This window comes from Oncorhynchus mykiss, chromosome 28 (assembly GCF_013265735.2).
Source record: "Oncorhynchus mykiss isolate Arlee chromosome 28, USDA_OmykA_1.1, whole genome shotgun sequence".
In the NCBI taxonomy this organism is placed as follows: domain Eukaryota; kingdom Metazoa; phylum Chordata; class Actinopteri; order Salmoniformes; family Salmonidae; genus Oncorhynchus; species Oncorhynchus mykiss.
Genome location: NC_048592.1, coordinates 27,630,871 through 27,643,003, shown reverse-complemented (window position 1 = coordinate 27,643,003; position 12,133 = coordinate 27,630,871). Strand labels below are relative to the sequence as shown.

Sequence of the window (12,133 nt, the reverse complement as noted above, 5' to 3'; positions counted from 1 at the left end):
TGACTTGGAATCCCGAGTTGGATGACTGTTCAAAACGGTTTCCCAGTCGGATCTAGTTTCCCCCAGTAGTTCCCAGTTGTTTTGAACGCGGCATTAGTCTCAGTGGAGAGAGGGAGAGAACAGAAGAGGGTCCTCTCACGGTCCCTGAGCTCTCCTTTCTTTCCTCCGGTGAGACTGACCAGAGGGAGGAAGCACAGTCTCCCACCTGATGACTAGAGCGAGGGGGAACAGTCTCCCACCTGATGACTAGAGAGAGGGGGAACAGTCTCCCACCTGATGACTAAACTCGAGTCGCATTGCATCTGCCTCATGCACAAATTCATGTTGTTCATATGAGAAAGTTAAATATTCCACAATATTACAATAGACACGACAAGCTACTAATACTAAAACGCAGGGCCTTTGATAGGCCTATACTTGGCTACTCATTCATTGCAGCGCTAGTGGAAGTACGGAGAAGTGTGTTTTATGTTTTGTAATAGTGTCGAATAAAAACAGTGTTGACAGTCCTGAATAAAAAATGTAACATGAACTCACTCAAAAACAGCAGCTCTTTGCTGTATAATTTGGACGGTCTCTATGTGGTCATGGTTTTAAAAGTTATTAACTCTTACATAGGCTAGTAGCCTATCAAACTTTGCTGTGGGTCGTGAGAGTTCTGTGGGCGTGGTGATTTGAGCTATCCGATTGGCCAGCGATTGGCCAGCGTAGTAGTCGCAGCACTCGATTTAGTCACCGGTCCGCCAGGTAGGCAGAGTTTATCTTCTGTAACAAATTAAATAGTTAAAAATGTGAACACTGAGTACCTGCTACGCAGGGCTTATGAATCAAGTGCACCTACCGCCAAATTCACAACACAAATAAAAATTGAACAAAATGGAGCGCAAGCCTTTATCGTTGGATTTCCTACAGAAATGTTTGGTGATCGACAAGGAATGCATTGAAAATCAACCAGCCGATCACGATTGACCGGTTGGTGACCACTGCGACAGGTTTAATAATCTCAATGGGATCACGATTTAGAAACCTAATAACAATACGTGGGTTATATGAATGTCACACAAAACATCTAGGATGATACATTGCCATGAATGTCAAACAAAATCACCCCAGCCCTATGTAGGCCAGGCCTATCAGTGTGTGTTGTTTCTTGGAGGGTGAAAACAATAGATTTGCATTTCAACATGCATATGAACAGGTCTGCCTGAGAGGCCTTTAGAAGCCACAACATAACAGCCTGAGAACCAGGAAGGCTTAACGCCAAGCAGAAGCAGACCAAAGGTGAGGCATTAGCACAACCCCAGCAGGACAGAAATGTCACTCTGGATCTAATCCTAAAACGAGATGATTCACTGTCAAGGCTTCGGCCCTTTGAGAATCAGTCAGTGTGCACAAAGGGGTGTGATGTGCACCCTCCTCACATAACAGCACGGCAGGAAGTCAAGTAGCTTAGATGTACACTAACTTAAATTACAAGACATTGGGCCTAGGTCCACATCCCAGAAAAAAAAAGGAGGTTCCTATATCCTGAATGCCGCTGCAAGTAGCTCTCCTCGCATTCAAGCGCAAATACACAGTGTCTGCCAAGGAGTTCTTGCACAGGGCTCTACACTAAATGTGTACAGTATGCAAATTATTAGTAGGCCTATTTTCCAGGGCTCAGGAGTGTTTGATTGGCCTGTTATGTGTTGAATGGTTGAGGTATCAGGATTTTGGGAGTCAAATGACCATCCGGGAGGCCTCACACTGGTGAGTGTTAGGCCACATGATCAGATCAGCTAATTCTCTTGTCTCTCCAGAGGCAGATGCACTCGACATAAAAAAAAAAAAACAAGCAGCAGGTAGGGCAACCGTTGACTGGAGGCAAAACACACACACAGAGATGTGTTCACTCTGTCAGGAAAAGGCCTGAAGGGGCCCTGTTTTTTTACAGCTGCGTCTCCATTGATGTGTCAGGAATCAGACAGATGGGTCTAAATAGCCTCCAGAGGATTCACATGAGCTGAGAAATATGAGACCAGGGCCACACTATCACAACCATCAACACAATAACACAACCTAGCCTAGATGGCCACACTATCACAACCATCAACATAATAACACAACCTAGCCTAGATGGCCAGACTATCACAACCATAAACACAATAACACAACCTAGCCTAGATGGCCAGACTATCACAACCATCAACACAATAACACAACCTAGCCTAGATGGCCAGACTATCACAACCATCAACACAATAACACAACCTAGCCTAGATGGCCACACTATCACAACCGAAAGATGAAACCATCAACACAATAACACAACCTAGCCTAGATGGCCAGACTATCACAAAAGTGACTCAGTAGTACACACTTTAACATGAGACAGCCACATAACCATAAATAAAATGGCCACACTTTAATCTCCGATATGACACAACAGAGACAGTATCTGTAGCAAAATGCAGACATAAACTACATTACCACAACTAATAGTCGCATTATCACAATCCTAAATTGACACTGCACAGCCACATTTTCACATAGCCTAACCTTCCAGAGAATTCTAATGAGCCACAATGTTATCACCACAGCAATCTCCGAATTAGCCCAGCCAACTCAAACAGCCCAGGCATAAAAATAGCTAGCCTGGCTGAGACTACAGTCACACTTTAACAACGCCTATAACAGTGACACAATACAACCTAGCCAGTAAATGCCACTATCATACAATGTAAACAGTAAAATAACTCTAGTACAACCATCAGAGAAAATTCACGAGCATCAGCAGCAACTGCAAAGCTTTATTACAGCTAGCTTAGTTTTAGCGCATTACAGCTGCAATATGTAACTTTTTTGGGCGACCCGACAAAATTCAAAATAGAAATGTGAGTTATAGATTGTCATTCTCATTGAAAGCAAGTCTAAGAAGCAGTAGATCGGTTATGTACGCTATTTCTATGCTTCCCATTTAAAGTTTAGTTTTTGCGTCTTACTTTCGGTTTTGAACACCAGCTTCAAACAGCTGAAAATACAATATTTTTGGTTATGTAAAATATATTTCACAGCGGTTTAGATGGTACAATGATTCTCTACACTACAGTTAGAGATGTCTATGGTCAACCTTCAAGACTCCCACGGTCTACAGTAAATGCCCACTCCCAAAAGTCTTTGTACTCTACTCGCTCTCCCTCCTACCCCTCCTCTACCTCTCCTCCTCCCGCCTGAGTGCCAGCTTTATAACCAGTCTCAGTAAAACTCCACTGCTCCACTTTAAACCCCCCCTCACACCCCTCTTTTTCCCTTCCTCCCTCTTTCCTCTGCCCTCTTTCTCCCTCTCTCCCCATTTTTCTGCTCCCTCCAGGATCATATCAGTGGAGCTGTCCTAGTGAACGCTGTCTGACTGACCCAGTCTCTCTCTATTGCTCCTCAGACGGCATGCTAACATGCCTCAGACACTAGCGTACTCATGTACAAGAGGGCACTATTGTTTGAGTACAGAAACTGAGGTTGTTGGTTAGCAGTGTTTGCTGGACCCCAGGAAGAGTAGCTATGCAGTCATACTTATCTCAGGAACCATGGATATTTAATGTCACTGCCAGTGCCAACAATTCTTTGACTCCAAATGTTCGAGACAAACATAGCCAGCCTTAAAATGTCCTAATCAAAATGTGTGACGTCTCGCTGACCACCACATCATGCCCTGGGGCTGAGGAAGGAACGGCCTAGATTATAGAAGAGAGGACATGTGGTACAGGTCCTGCTGAACATAGCACATCACTAGCTGTTTGATGTGTAATTCAATGACCTAACTAACCTTTGTAACAGTCACAATAAGTTGCTTTGTGTCCTCAGATCAGAAGTAGATTAAATTGACCACCATGTACCTGGTAGATTTACCTCTGCTATTTCATAAAGCCAAAACATATCCCTTATTGATTGGCAAGTGATTGTGTTGCAATACAATGTTTTAGAATGACTAAAACCACCACATGCAAGTCTATTAATCAGATGGCTACTATGCATTCCCAGCAGGTATCCAGGGACTTCCTTTCACGATTCACCTACCCTTTCTTTTCAGATCAGTGCAGATGAAGAGGAGAGTGAGAGGGAAAGGAAGTCCTTTCTAGACTATTATGATGCACCCCATGCTGCGCCCGACAAGAAGAACGAGAGGGATAGAAGACCTGACTGTCTGGTCGTGCCTTTTGGAAAACAGCAGAAACTCACTCTCTCACAGCTGTAGAAGATCTTACTGTTCAACAACAAGCAATGAAACAGAATGTTGGACGTAAAACATCAGCATCCCAAAATACCTGCCTCTCTCTTCCAAGGAGGAACACTAACCATGAAAGTGGGAAAGTAACTGGTCGTGCCTTGGCTAATGGTTATTTATTTATTTCACCTTTATTTAACTTCTCTAGGAAAGGGGGCAGCATTTGGAATTTTGGATGAAAAGCATGCCCAAATTCAACTGCCTGCTACTCATCCCAGAAGATAATATAGTAGATTTTCTGCAAAGGGACCAGGACGACTGATCCGTGTAAAGGAAAGAATGAATAGGGCCATGTATCGTGAGATTTTGAGTGAAAACCTCCTTCCATCAGCAAGGGAAGATGAAACGTGGCTGGGTCTTTCGGCATGACAATGATCCCAAACACACCGCCCGGGCAACGAAGGAGTGGCTTCGTAAGAAGCATTTCAAGGTCCTGGAGTGGCCTAGCCAGTCTCCAGATCTCAACCCCATAGAAAATCTTTGGAGGGAGTTGAAAGTCCGTGTTGCCCAGCAACAGCCCCAAAACATCACTGCTCTAGGAGATCTGCATGGAGGAATGGGCCAAAATACCAGCAAAAGTGTGTGAAAACCTTGTGAAGACTTACAGAAAATGTTTGACCTCTGTCATATACCCTTTGTTGGCAATGACAAAGTATTGAGATAAACTTTTGTTATTAACCAAATACTTATTTTCCACCATAATTTGCAAATAAATTAATAAAAAAATCCTACAATGTGATTTTCTGGATTTTTTTTCCCTCATTTTGTCTGTCATAGTTGAAGTGTACCTATGATGAAAATTACAGGCCTCTCATCTTTTTAAGTGGGAGAACTTGCACAATTGATGGCTGACTAAATACTTTTTTCCCCCACTATATCTAAGAGGGTGCCCATGGCTACGGATTTAGGGTTGTACCTGGTAGGTTCCTTGATAATTTGTGTGAGAATGAGGGCATCTAACTTAGATTGTAGGACGGCCAGGGTGTTAAGCATGTCCCAGTTTAGGTCACCTGGCAGTATGAACTCTGAAGATAGATAAGGGGAAATCAATTCACATATGGTGTCCAGGGCACAGCTGGGGGCTGAAGGGGGTCTATAACAAGTGGCAACGGTGAGAGACTTGTTTCTGGAAAGGTGGAAGCTCAAATTGTTTGGGCACAGACCTGGATAGCATGACAGAACAATGCAGGCTAACTCCGCCCACTTTGGCAGTTCTATCTTGGCGGAAAATGTTATAGTTAGGGATGAAAATTTCAGGATTTTTGGTGCCCTTCCCAAGCCAGGATTCAGACACGGCTAGGACATCAGGGTTGGCGGAGTGTGCTAAAGCTGTGAAAAGAAAAAAAAACTTAGGGAGGAGGCTTCTAATGTTAACATGCATGAAACCAACGCTTTTACGGTTACAAAAGTCAAATGAGAGCGCCTGGGGAATGGGAGTGATGCTGGGGGCTGCAGGGCCTGGGTTAACCTCTACATCAGCAGAGGACCAGAGGAGGAGTAGGATAAGGTTTCTCAACCCTCTGTTCCGTTGACCAGCTCCGGTCCATGTGATGTTGCTAACTTATCTGCTCTGTCAGATAGTGTCAACTCACTATTTCATCAGTTCTCAACTAATAGCTTTAAACTCAGCTATAAGGCGGAGAACCACAGCTTGCTAGTCCCTGGCACAGAAAAGGTTGAAAAACACAGGTGTAAGATGGTCTTTTACGTCGGCTAATACTCTCTGCTTTAGTAGTCTGATGATTCTCAGTGTATGATGTATGGATGCTCATGTGTTCACAGATTGTTCCAGGTCAGGCATTTGCAGCAGCTTAGAGCATCACTTCTAAAGATGAAAGTATTTAACCCCTTTATTATCGTAAGCCTAAATAAGTTCAGGAGTAAAAAATTGCAAGAAAAGTCCCAATAAGTTGCATGGAGTCACTGTGTGTAATAACTGTGTAATAAGTGTTTACCATGATATTTGAAATGACTACCTCATCTCTGTACCCCACACACACAATTAACTTTCTGTAATGTTCCTTAGTCCAGCAGTGAATTTTAAAACACATATCCAACCAAAAAGACCAACGCTGTTTTCCAATGCCTTGCAAAAGGCACCTATTGGTAAATGGGTAAAAATAAAAGCAGACATTGAATATCCCTTTGAGCGTGGTGAGGTCATTAATTACACTTTGGATGGTTTATCAATACACCCAGTCACTACAGGAAGCCTGTACAGAATAAAATATTCCAAAACATGCATCCTGTTGCAACAAGGCACTAAAATAATACTGTAAAACGTGGCAAAGAAATTCACTTTTTGTCCTAAATACAAAGTGTTATATTTGAGGCAAATTCAATACAACACATTACTGAGTACCACTCCATATTTGAAAGCATAGTGGTGGCTGCATCATGTTATGGATATGCTTGTAATCACTAAGGACTGGGGAGTTTTTTTAGGATAGAAAAAGCAGGTCTAAGACACTGCATCGCAACACCCTGGGGTTTGATCGCCCCATAGGTTGGTGCACAATTGGTCCAAACCCGTGGGGGGGGGGGGGAGGGGGGGGGGGGCTTTATGGTTTCCTTTATGGTTTCCTCCAACACATTGGTGCGGCTGGCTTTCAGCTTAAGCAGGCGGGTGTTAAGAAGCGCAGCTTGGCGGGTCATGTTTCGGAGGACGCATGACTCGTCCTTTGCCTCTTCCGAGCCAGTTGGGGAGTTGCAGCAATGAGACAAGATCGCAATTGGATATCACGAAATTGGAATGAAGCTAAGCACAGGCAAAATCCTAGAGGAAAACCTGGTTCAGTCTGCTTTCCATCAGACACTGGGAGAATAATTCACCTTAAAATAACCTAAAACACAAGGCCAAATCTACACTGAAGTTGCTTACCAAGAAGACAGTGAATGTTCCTGACTGGCTGAGTTACAGTTTTGAATTCAATCTACTTGAAAATCTATGGCAAGACCTGAAAATGGTTGTCTAGCAATGATCAACAACCAATTTGACAGAGCTTGAAAAACTTTGAAAATAATAATAGGCAAATGTTGCACAATCCAGGTGTGGAAAGCTCTTAGAGACTTACCCAGAAAGACTCTGTAATCGCTGCCAAAGGTGCTTCTACAAGGTACTGACTCATGGGTATGAATACTTATGTAAATTAGATATCTGTATTTCATTTTCAATAAATTTGCTAACATTTCTAAAAACATGTTTTCACTGTCATTAGGGGTATTGTGTGTAGACGTGAGAAAAAAACATATTTAATCCATTCTGAATTCAGGCGGTAACAACAAAATGTAGAATAAGTCAAGGGGTATGAATTTCTGAAGGCACTGTATGTCCTCAATGTTTTTAGGAACATGCCTACATTTTCATACAAGTGATATTTTCAAGTGACTTACTGGTTTTCCCTGTGCAAGAAAATGTGTAGGCTAGTTTATCATCTTCATGTTTTGTTTTCTTCATGTAAACCCAACAGATGTTAAGGGGGTACTTTTGGTTCATGTTTATGGCATAGAGAGGCAGCAGCACTATGGACATTCAGTACAAGCAGCAGTCATAACACTTTCAGGAGTGAAGCTAATGACTCCCTAGTGAAGGTAATACAATTTAGAGTTAGCATTTACTGCCTTTCTGTGTTCCTCTTGACATGATCCCTTGCTGCTTGCCATAGCAGAGTGTAGGCTAGCCTAAATGATCCCTTTGCAAGGTGCAACAAACATGTAGTGTATAATAGCACAGCCTACTACTCCAGATAACTGGGAATAGTGAAATGAATATTATGTATCACACTGACCTGGCATTGACTGTGAGACCCATATGTTAGACATGTCTGTCTCTCCAATTCATCAAGGTTCAGCATTCCTCACAAATAAAAAGTTTTAGTGATGAACACTAGAATCAACAGCTGCTGTTGTCTTGGCTGTGCCAGCCCAGGTGTGCATGGTCAGGACAGATAAGGGATGAGTTAATTGGTGAGCAACTGGGCAGGTTTAGTGTTTAATATTAATGTGATCAAGAGGGGAATTCAAATTGTCCAATTACACAGCAGGGACAGAATGTGTCGACGGTGTCATAATGCGTTGTTTCGAGTCGGCAACCTATGACGCACACAGTCAGGTTTTTTGCCTAAAATGTTCAACTACTGCTGTTATGCATCACAACAGTGTCAAGCTTTAATGGGATACTGTGAGATTCTGGCAAGTAAGCCGTTTTTCTACAGTCAGAAGAACTCGTGGATACCATTTTAATGTCTCTGCGTGCAGTGCGACTGAAGTTAGTTTTGCAATCCAAAGCTAACGAGCAGTAGGGCAATGACTGGAAGTCTACAAGTACAGTAGCATTACGCTAGCATACCTGTAGAGATAATTGATAGAATCTCGCATTATCCCTTTAAAATGATTAGGCCTGGGCCAAATGCATATTATTTTTTTTTTAAATGGTAGCTTAACTTTTAATGCACACATTTGATGTGTAATAAAAGGGACTTGGGGCATGACATTACTGTTGGTCTCTGTCATAAACCTGATATAAGCATATCACGCTTAACATACTGTCAATAGGAAACATATTATGTCAAACTAAGTCATGTTTATGACTTATGCAGGCAGTATGACGGAGCATTCAAATAAAGTGTTTCTGCTAAATTCATCCAAGCCTAATGCTTTTCCCTCGCATTTTCCTGAGAATCTGTTCACACTGATATAAAATACCCAAATGCATTTTCCACGCCAGCCTACCAATGGACACACACACTCTAATCCCAATATTTAGCTTTTGACACTAAACCTGTTGTGTGCAGCTGTGTACCAGGCACTGTAGATCAAATGATTCAGCCAGAGTTAGTTCAACTTAGTTCAACTGTTGTACCCCATCAGACCCAAAATATAAGCTTGTTTCAATCCAATGTTTGTTAAACAAAGTAAATGTTAACAAACACTATATAGGAGCCTCAAAACATGGTTAAAACTATAATGTTGATATCATGGACGGTCAGTACTTGCAGCCATAGCTCTGTCTATGAATTTGAGAGTTGTTACATTTCTCCAGCACCATCCTTCAGCTTTTTACCAGAAACAGGGGCGGGGACTGCACTTAGTTAATGTTTCAACTGCTGATTGCCGCTTTAAACTATGGCACTCGATGCTAACAGACCTAATGCTAATATATAATCAATGCAATACACTTGCACTTAATTTCCACTAATGTAATAAAGACAGTGTGTCTCAGCCTAAAAATGTCAGTCAAAACAGAAAAACACCACAATATCTCAGAAGAACCATAACATTGTCCTCCTGTATGCCATGTTCTCAGTGGACTGGCGTGTCCAAGTTTCCCTGCTTGTTAGCGGGCAATTACTCGAATTATGTCACATCTCATAACCCCATACAATCATACAATAACGATGCGGACTACGCAATCCCCCAGCACTCGAGCCACCCAAAACATCATAATGACAGAATGTTAAAACCGCAACAAAAAAAGAGAGCAACATTGAGGTTTAGTTGCATCGTTTCGTTGTGACCTGCTGCTTCAGGCTGGTGTAATGACGCAACGTTGTAGAACTAGTGTAGCTACTAAATTACAGCCACCAACAACCTGTATGGAGCATTGTGAGCCAAAAAAAACAACAGTGGAGTACGCACGAACGTTGCCTGGTGCTTGCATGCCGGTTGAAACACGACGTCGCACATGTTCACGAATTTATTCTGAAATTGACTTTACTCAGACTTGACTTTATTCCATATTTTGTGTTTAATAACTAGCTAGCTAGTTGACATCATTCAAACAATCCATTCAGCCTACGGTGATGGAGAATTGAGGGAAACGGACGAAAAAAGTCAAGAATGCATGGCAACGCCAGTCTGTGCAGAATATATCGGCTACTAGACAAGCATATGGTAAACCATAGGTACATTTCTTACCTTGATACACAGCGAAGGAAAACAAAGGATACTGCAATATCGTTCCGTTATACGGAACGTGTGGGGATGGCCTCCAAACTGTAGGGCAACACCAAACAGCTAATTCAACGCAATCTGCAGCGCACTGTACAGTCCGTATCCATACAATGACGGCGCCAGGGAAAGGGGTGACAAGGGACATATTCCAAATGTTCTTGCATATGAATCTTCGTATAATGATTTAAGTTCACATTGCTTGATTATTATAGCATAACTGTTGATGAATTGTTAACGATAAATAATTGGTGCTAGCGATATGATGCTATTTTACATTCTCAGTCGATTTATGCACCCCTACCATTGTAGATGTTGCGCCCCATTTTCTCTTAAAGGAGATGCGTCCTTTTTATGAAGACGGATCATGCTGGCTGGTATACACTTTCATCAAAGCAATAACGGAGCAAATGTTCCAGTTTTGATATATTTCTGTGACATCATTTAATGATAACCATTTCCCTAACCATAACCCGGTGATCTTCAGACATTGGCATATACATTTGTTTATATATTAATATTCATTTTGTCCATCTCATATCACTTTAATCAGCCTAATTGAATAATTAGGGAGCATGATCCAATCTGTGCCTTGAAATGAAAGATGCGCCTTGTGACTTTTTAACAAAAGCACATATGATCATGTGCCTCAAAGTTCTTTTTGTTCTTTATGCAAGAATGAAAGTGGTCACTTATAAGTAGGCTACACAGACAGGGAATACCTCCAAAACACACACAGACACTCTCTCTCTCTCTCACACACACACACACACACACACACACACACACACACACACACACATAGACACGCTCACACACTTGAATGCACACACACACACACACACACACACACACGCGCGCGTGCGCACAGACACAGACACTTGAATACACACACACACACACACACACACAGCTGTGCTGTTCCCAGTCTCTACCACATCCATACTCACCATCAACCCATGCTTGCTTACACAGTCAGAAATAAACCAACACTATCCTTGAAAAGTAAAATCCTCAAATTATGTCACTGTGAATACAAGCAGACACTTGAGAACTCTTAAGATTCTGGTTTCCTCGTATTTTAGACAGAACAGTCACAGATAGGTACAAATGACCCTCTTTTGTCTCAGGGCCCTCAGTAAACATCCCATCTGCCTTTTCACCAGCCTCATTAATGTTAATTGCTGCAGGGTCTATGGAGATGCAACAGGATTATGGTTCCTTCATTCCCCCTCTCACCACAGGATTACAGCTCCTTCATTCCCCCTCTCACCACAGGATTACGGCTCCTTCATTCCCCCTCTCACCACAGGATTACAGCTCCTTCATTCCCCCTCTCACCACAGGATTACGGCTCCTTCATTCCCCCTCTCACCACAGGATTACAGCTCCTTCATTCCCCCTCTCACCACAGGATTACGGCTCCTTCATTCCCCCTCTCACCACAGGATTACAGCTCCTTCATTCCCCCTCTCACCACAGGATTACGGCTCCTTCACAGGATTACAGCTCCTTCATTCCCCCTCTCACCACAGGATTACAGCTCCTTCATTCCCCCTCTCACCACAGGATTACAGCTCCTTCATTCCCCCTCTCACCACAGGATTACAGCTCCTTCATTCCCCCTCTCACCACAGGATTACAGCTCCTTCATTCCCCCTCTCACCACAGGATTACAGCTCCTTCATTCCCCCTCTCACCACAGGATTACGGCTCCTTCATTCCCCCTCTCACCACAGGATTACAGCTCCTTCATTCCCCCTCTCACCACAGGATTACAGCTCCTTCATTCCCCCTCTCACCACAGGATTACAGCTCCTTCATTCCCCCTCTCACCACAGGATTACAGCTCCTTCATTCCCCCTCTCACCACAGGATTACAGCTCCTTCATTCCCCCTCTCACCACAGGATTACGGCTCCTT

General features: G+C 42.9%; 1 protein-coding gene across 1 annotated transcript in view; it reads right to left on the bottom strand.

Moving 5' to 3' along the window:
* The window catches only part of LOC110508826 (protein FAM110B), a 42,277-nt gene extending 31,749 nt beyond the window's left edge, over positions 1-10,528 (bottom strand). The window contains exon 1 of the mRNA XM_021589666.2: positions 10,178-10,528. The gene's annotated coding sequence lies outside the window, so the exon portion shown is untranslated. The remainder of the gene's footprint in view (positions 1-10,177) is intronic.
* Between the last annotated feature and the right edge of the window lie 1,605 nt (positions 10,529-12,133).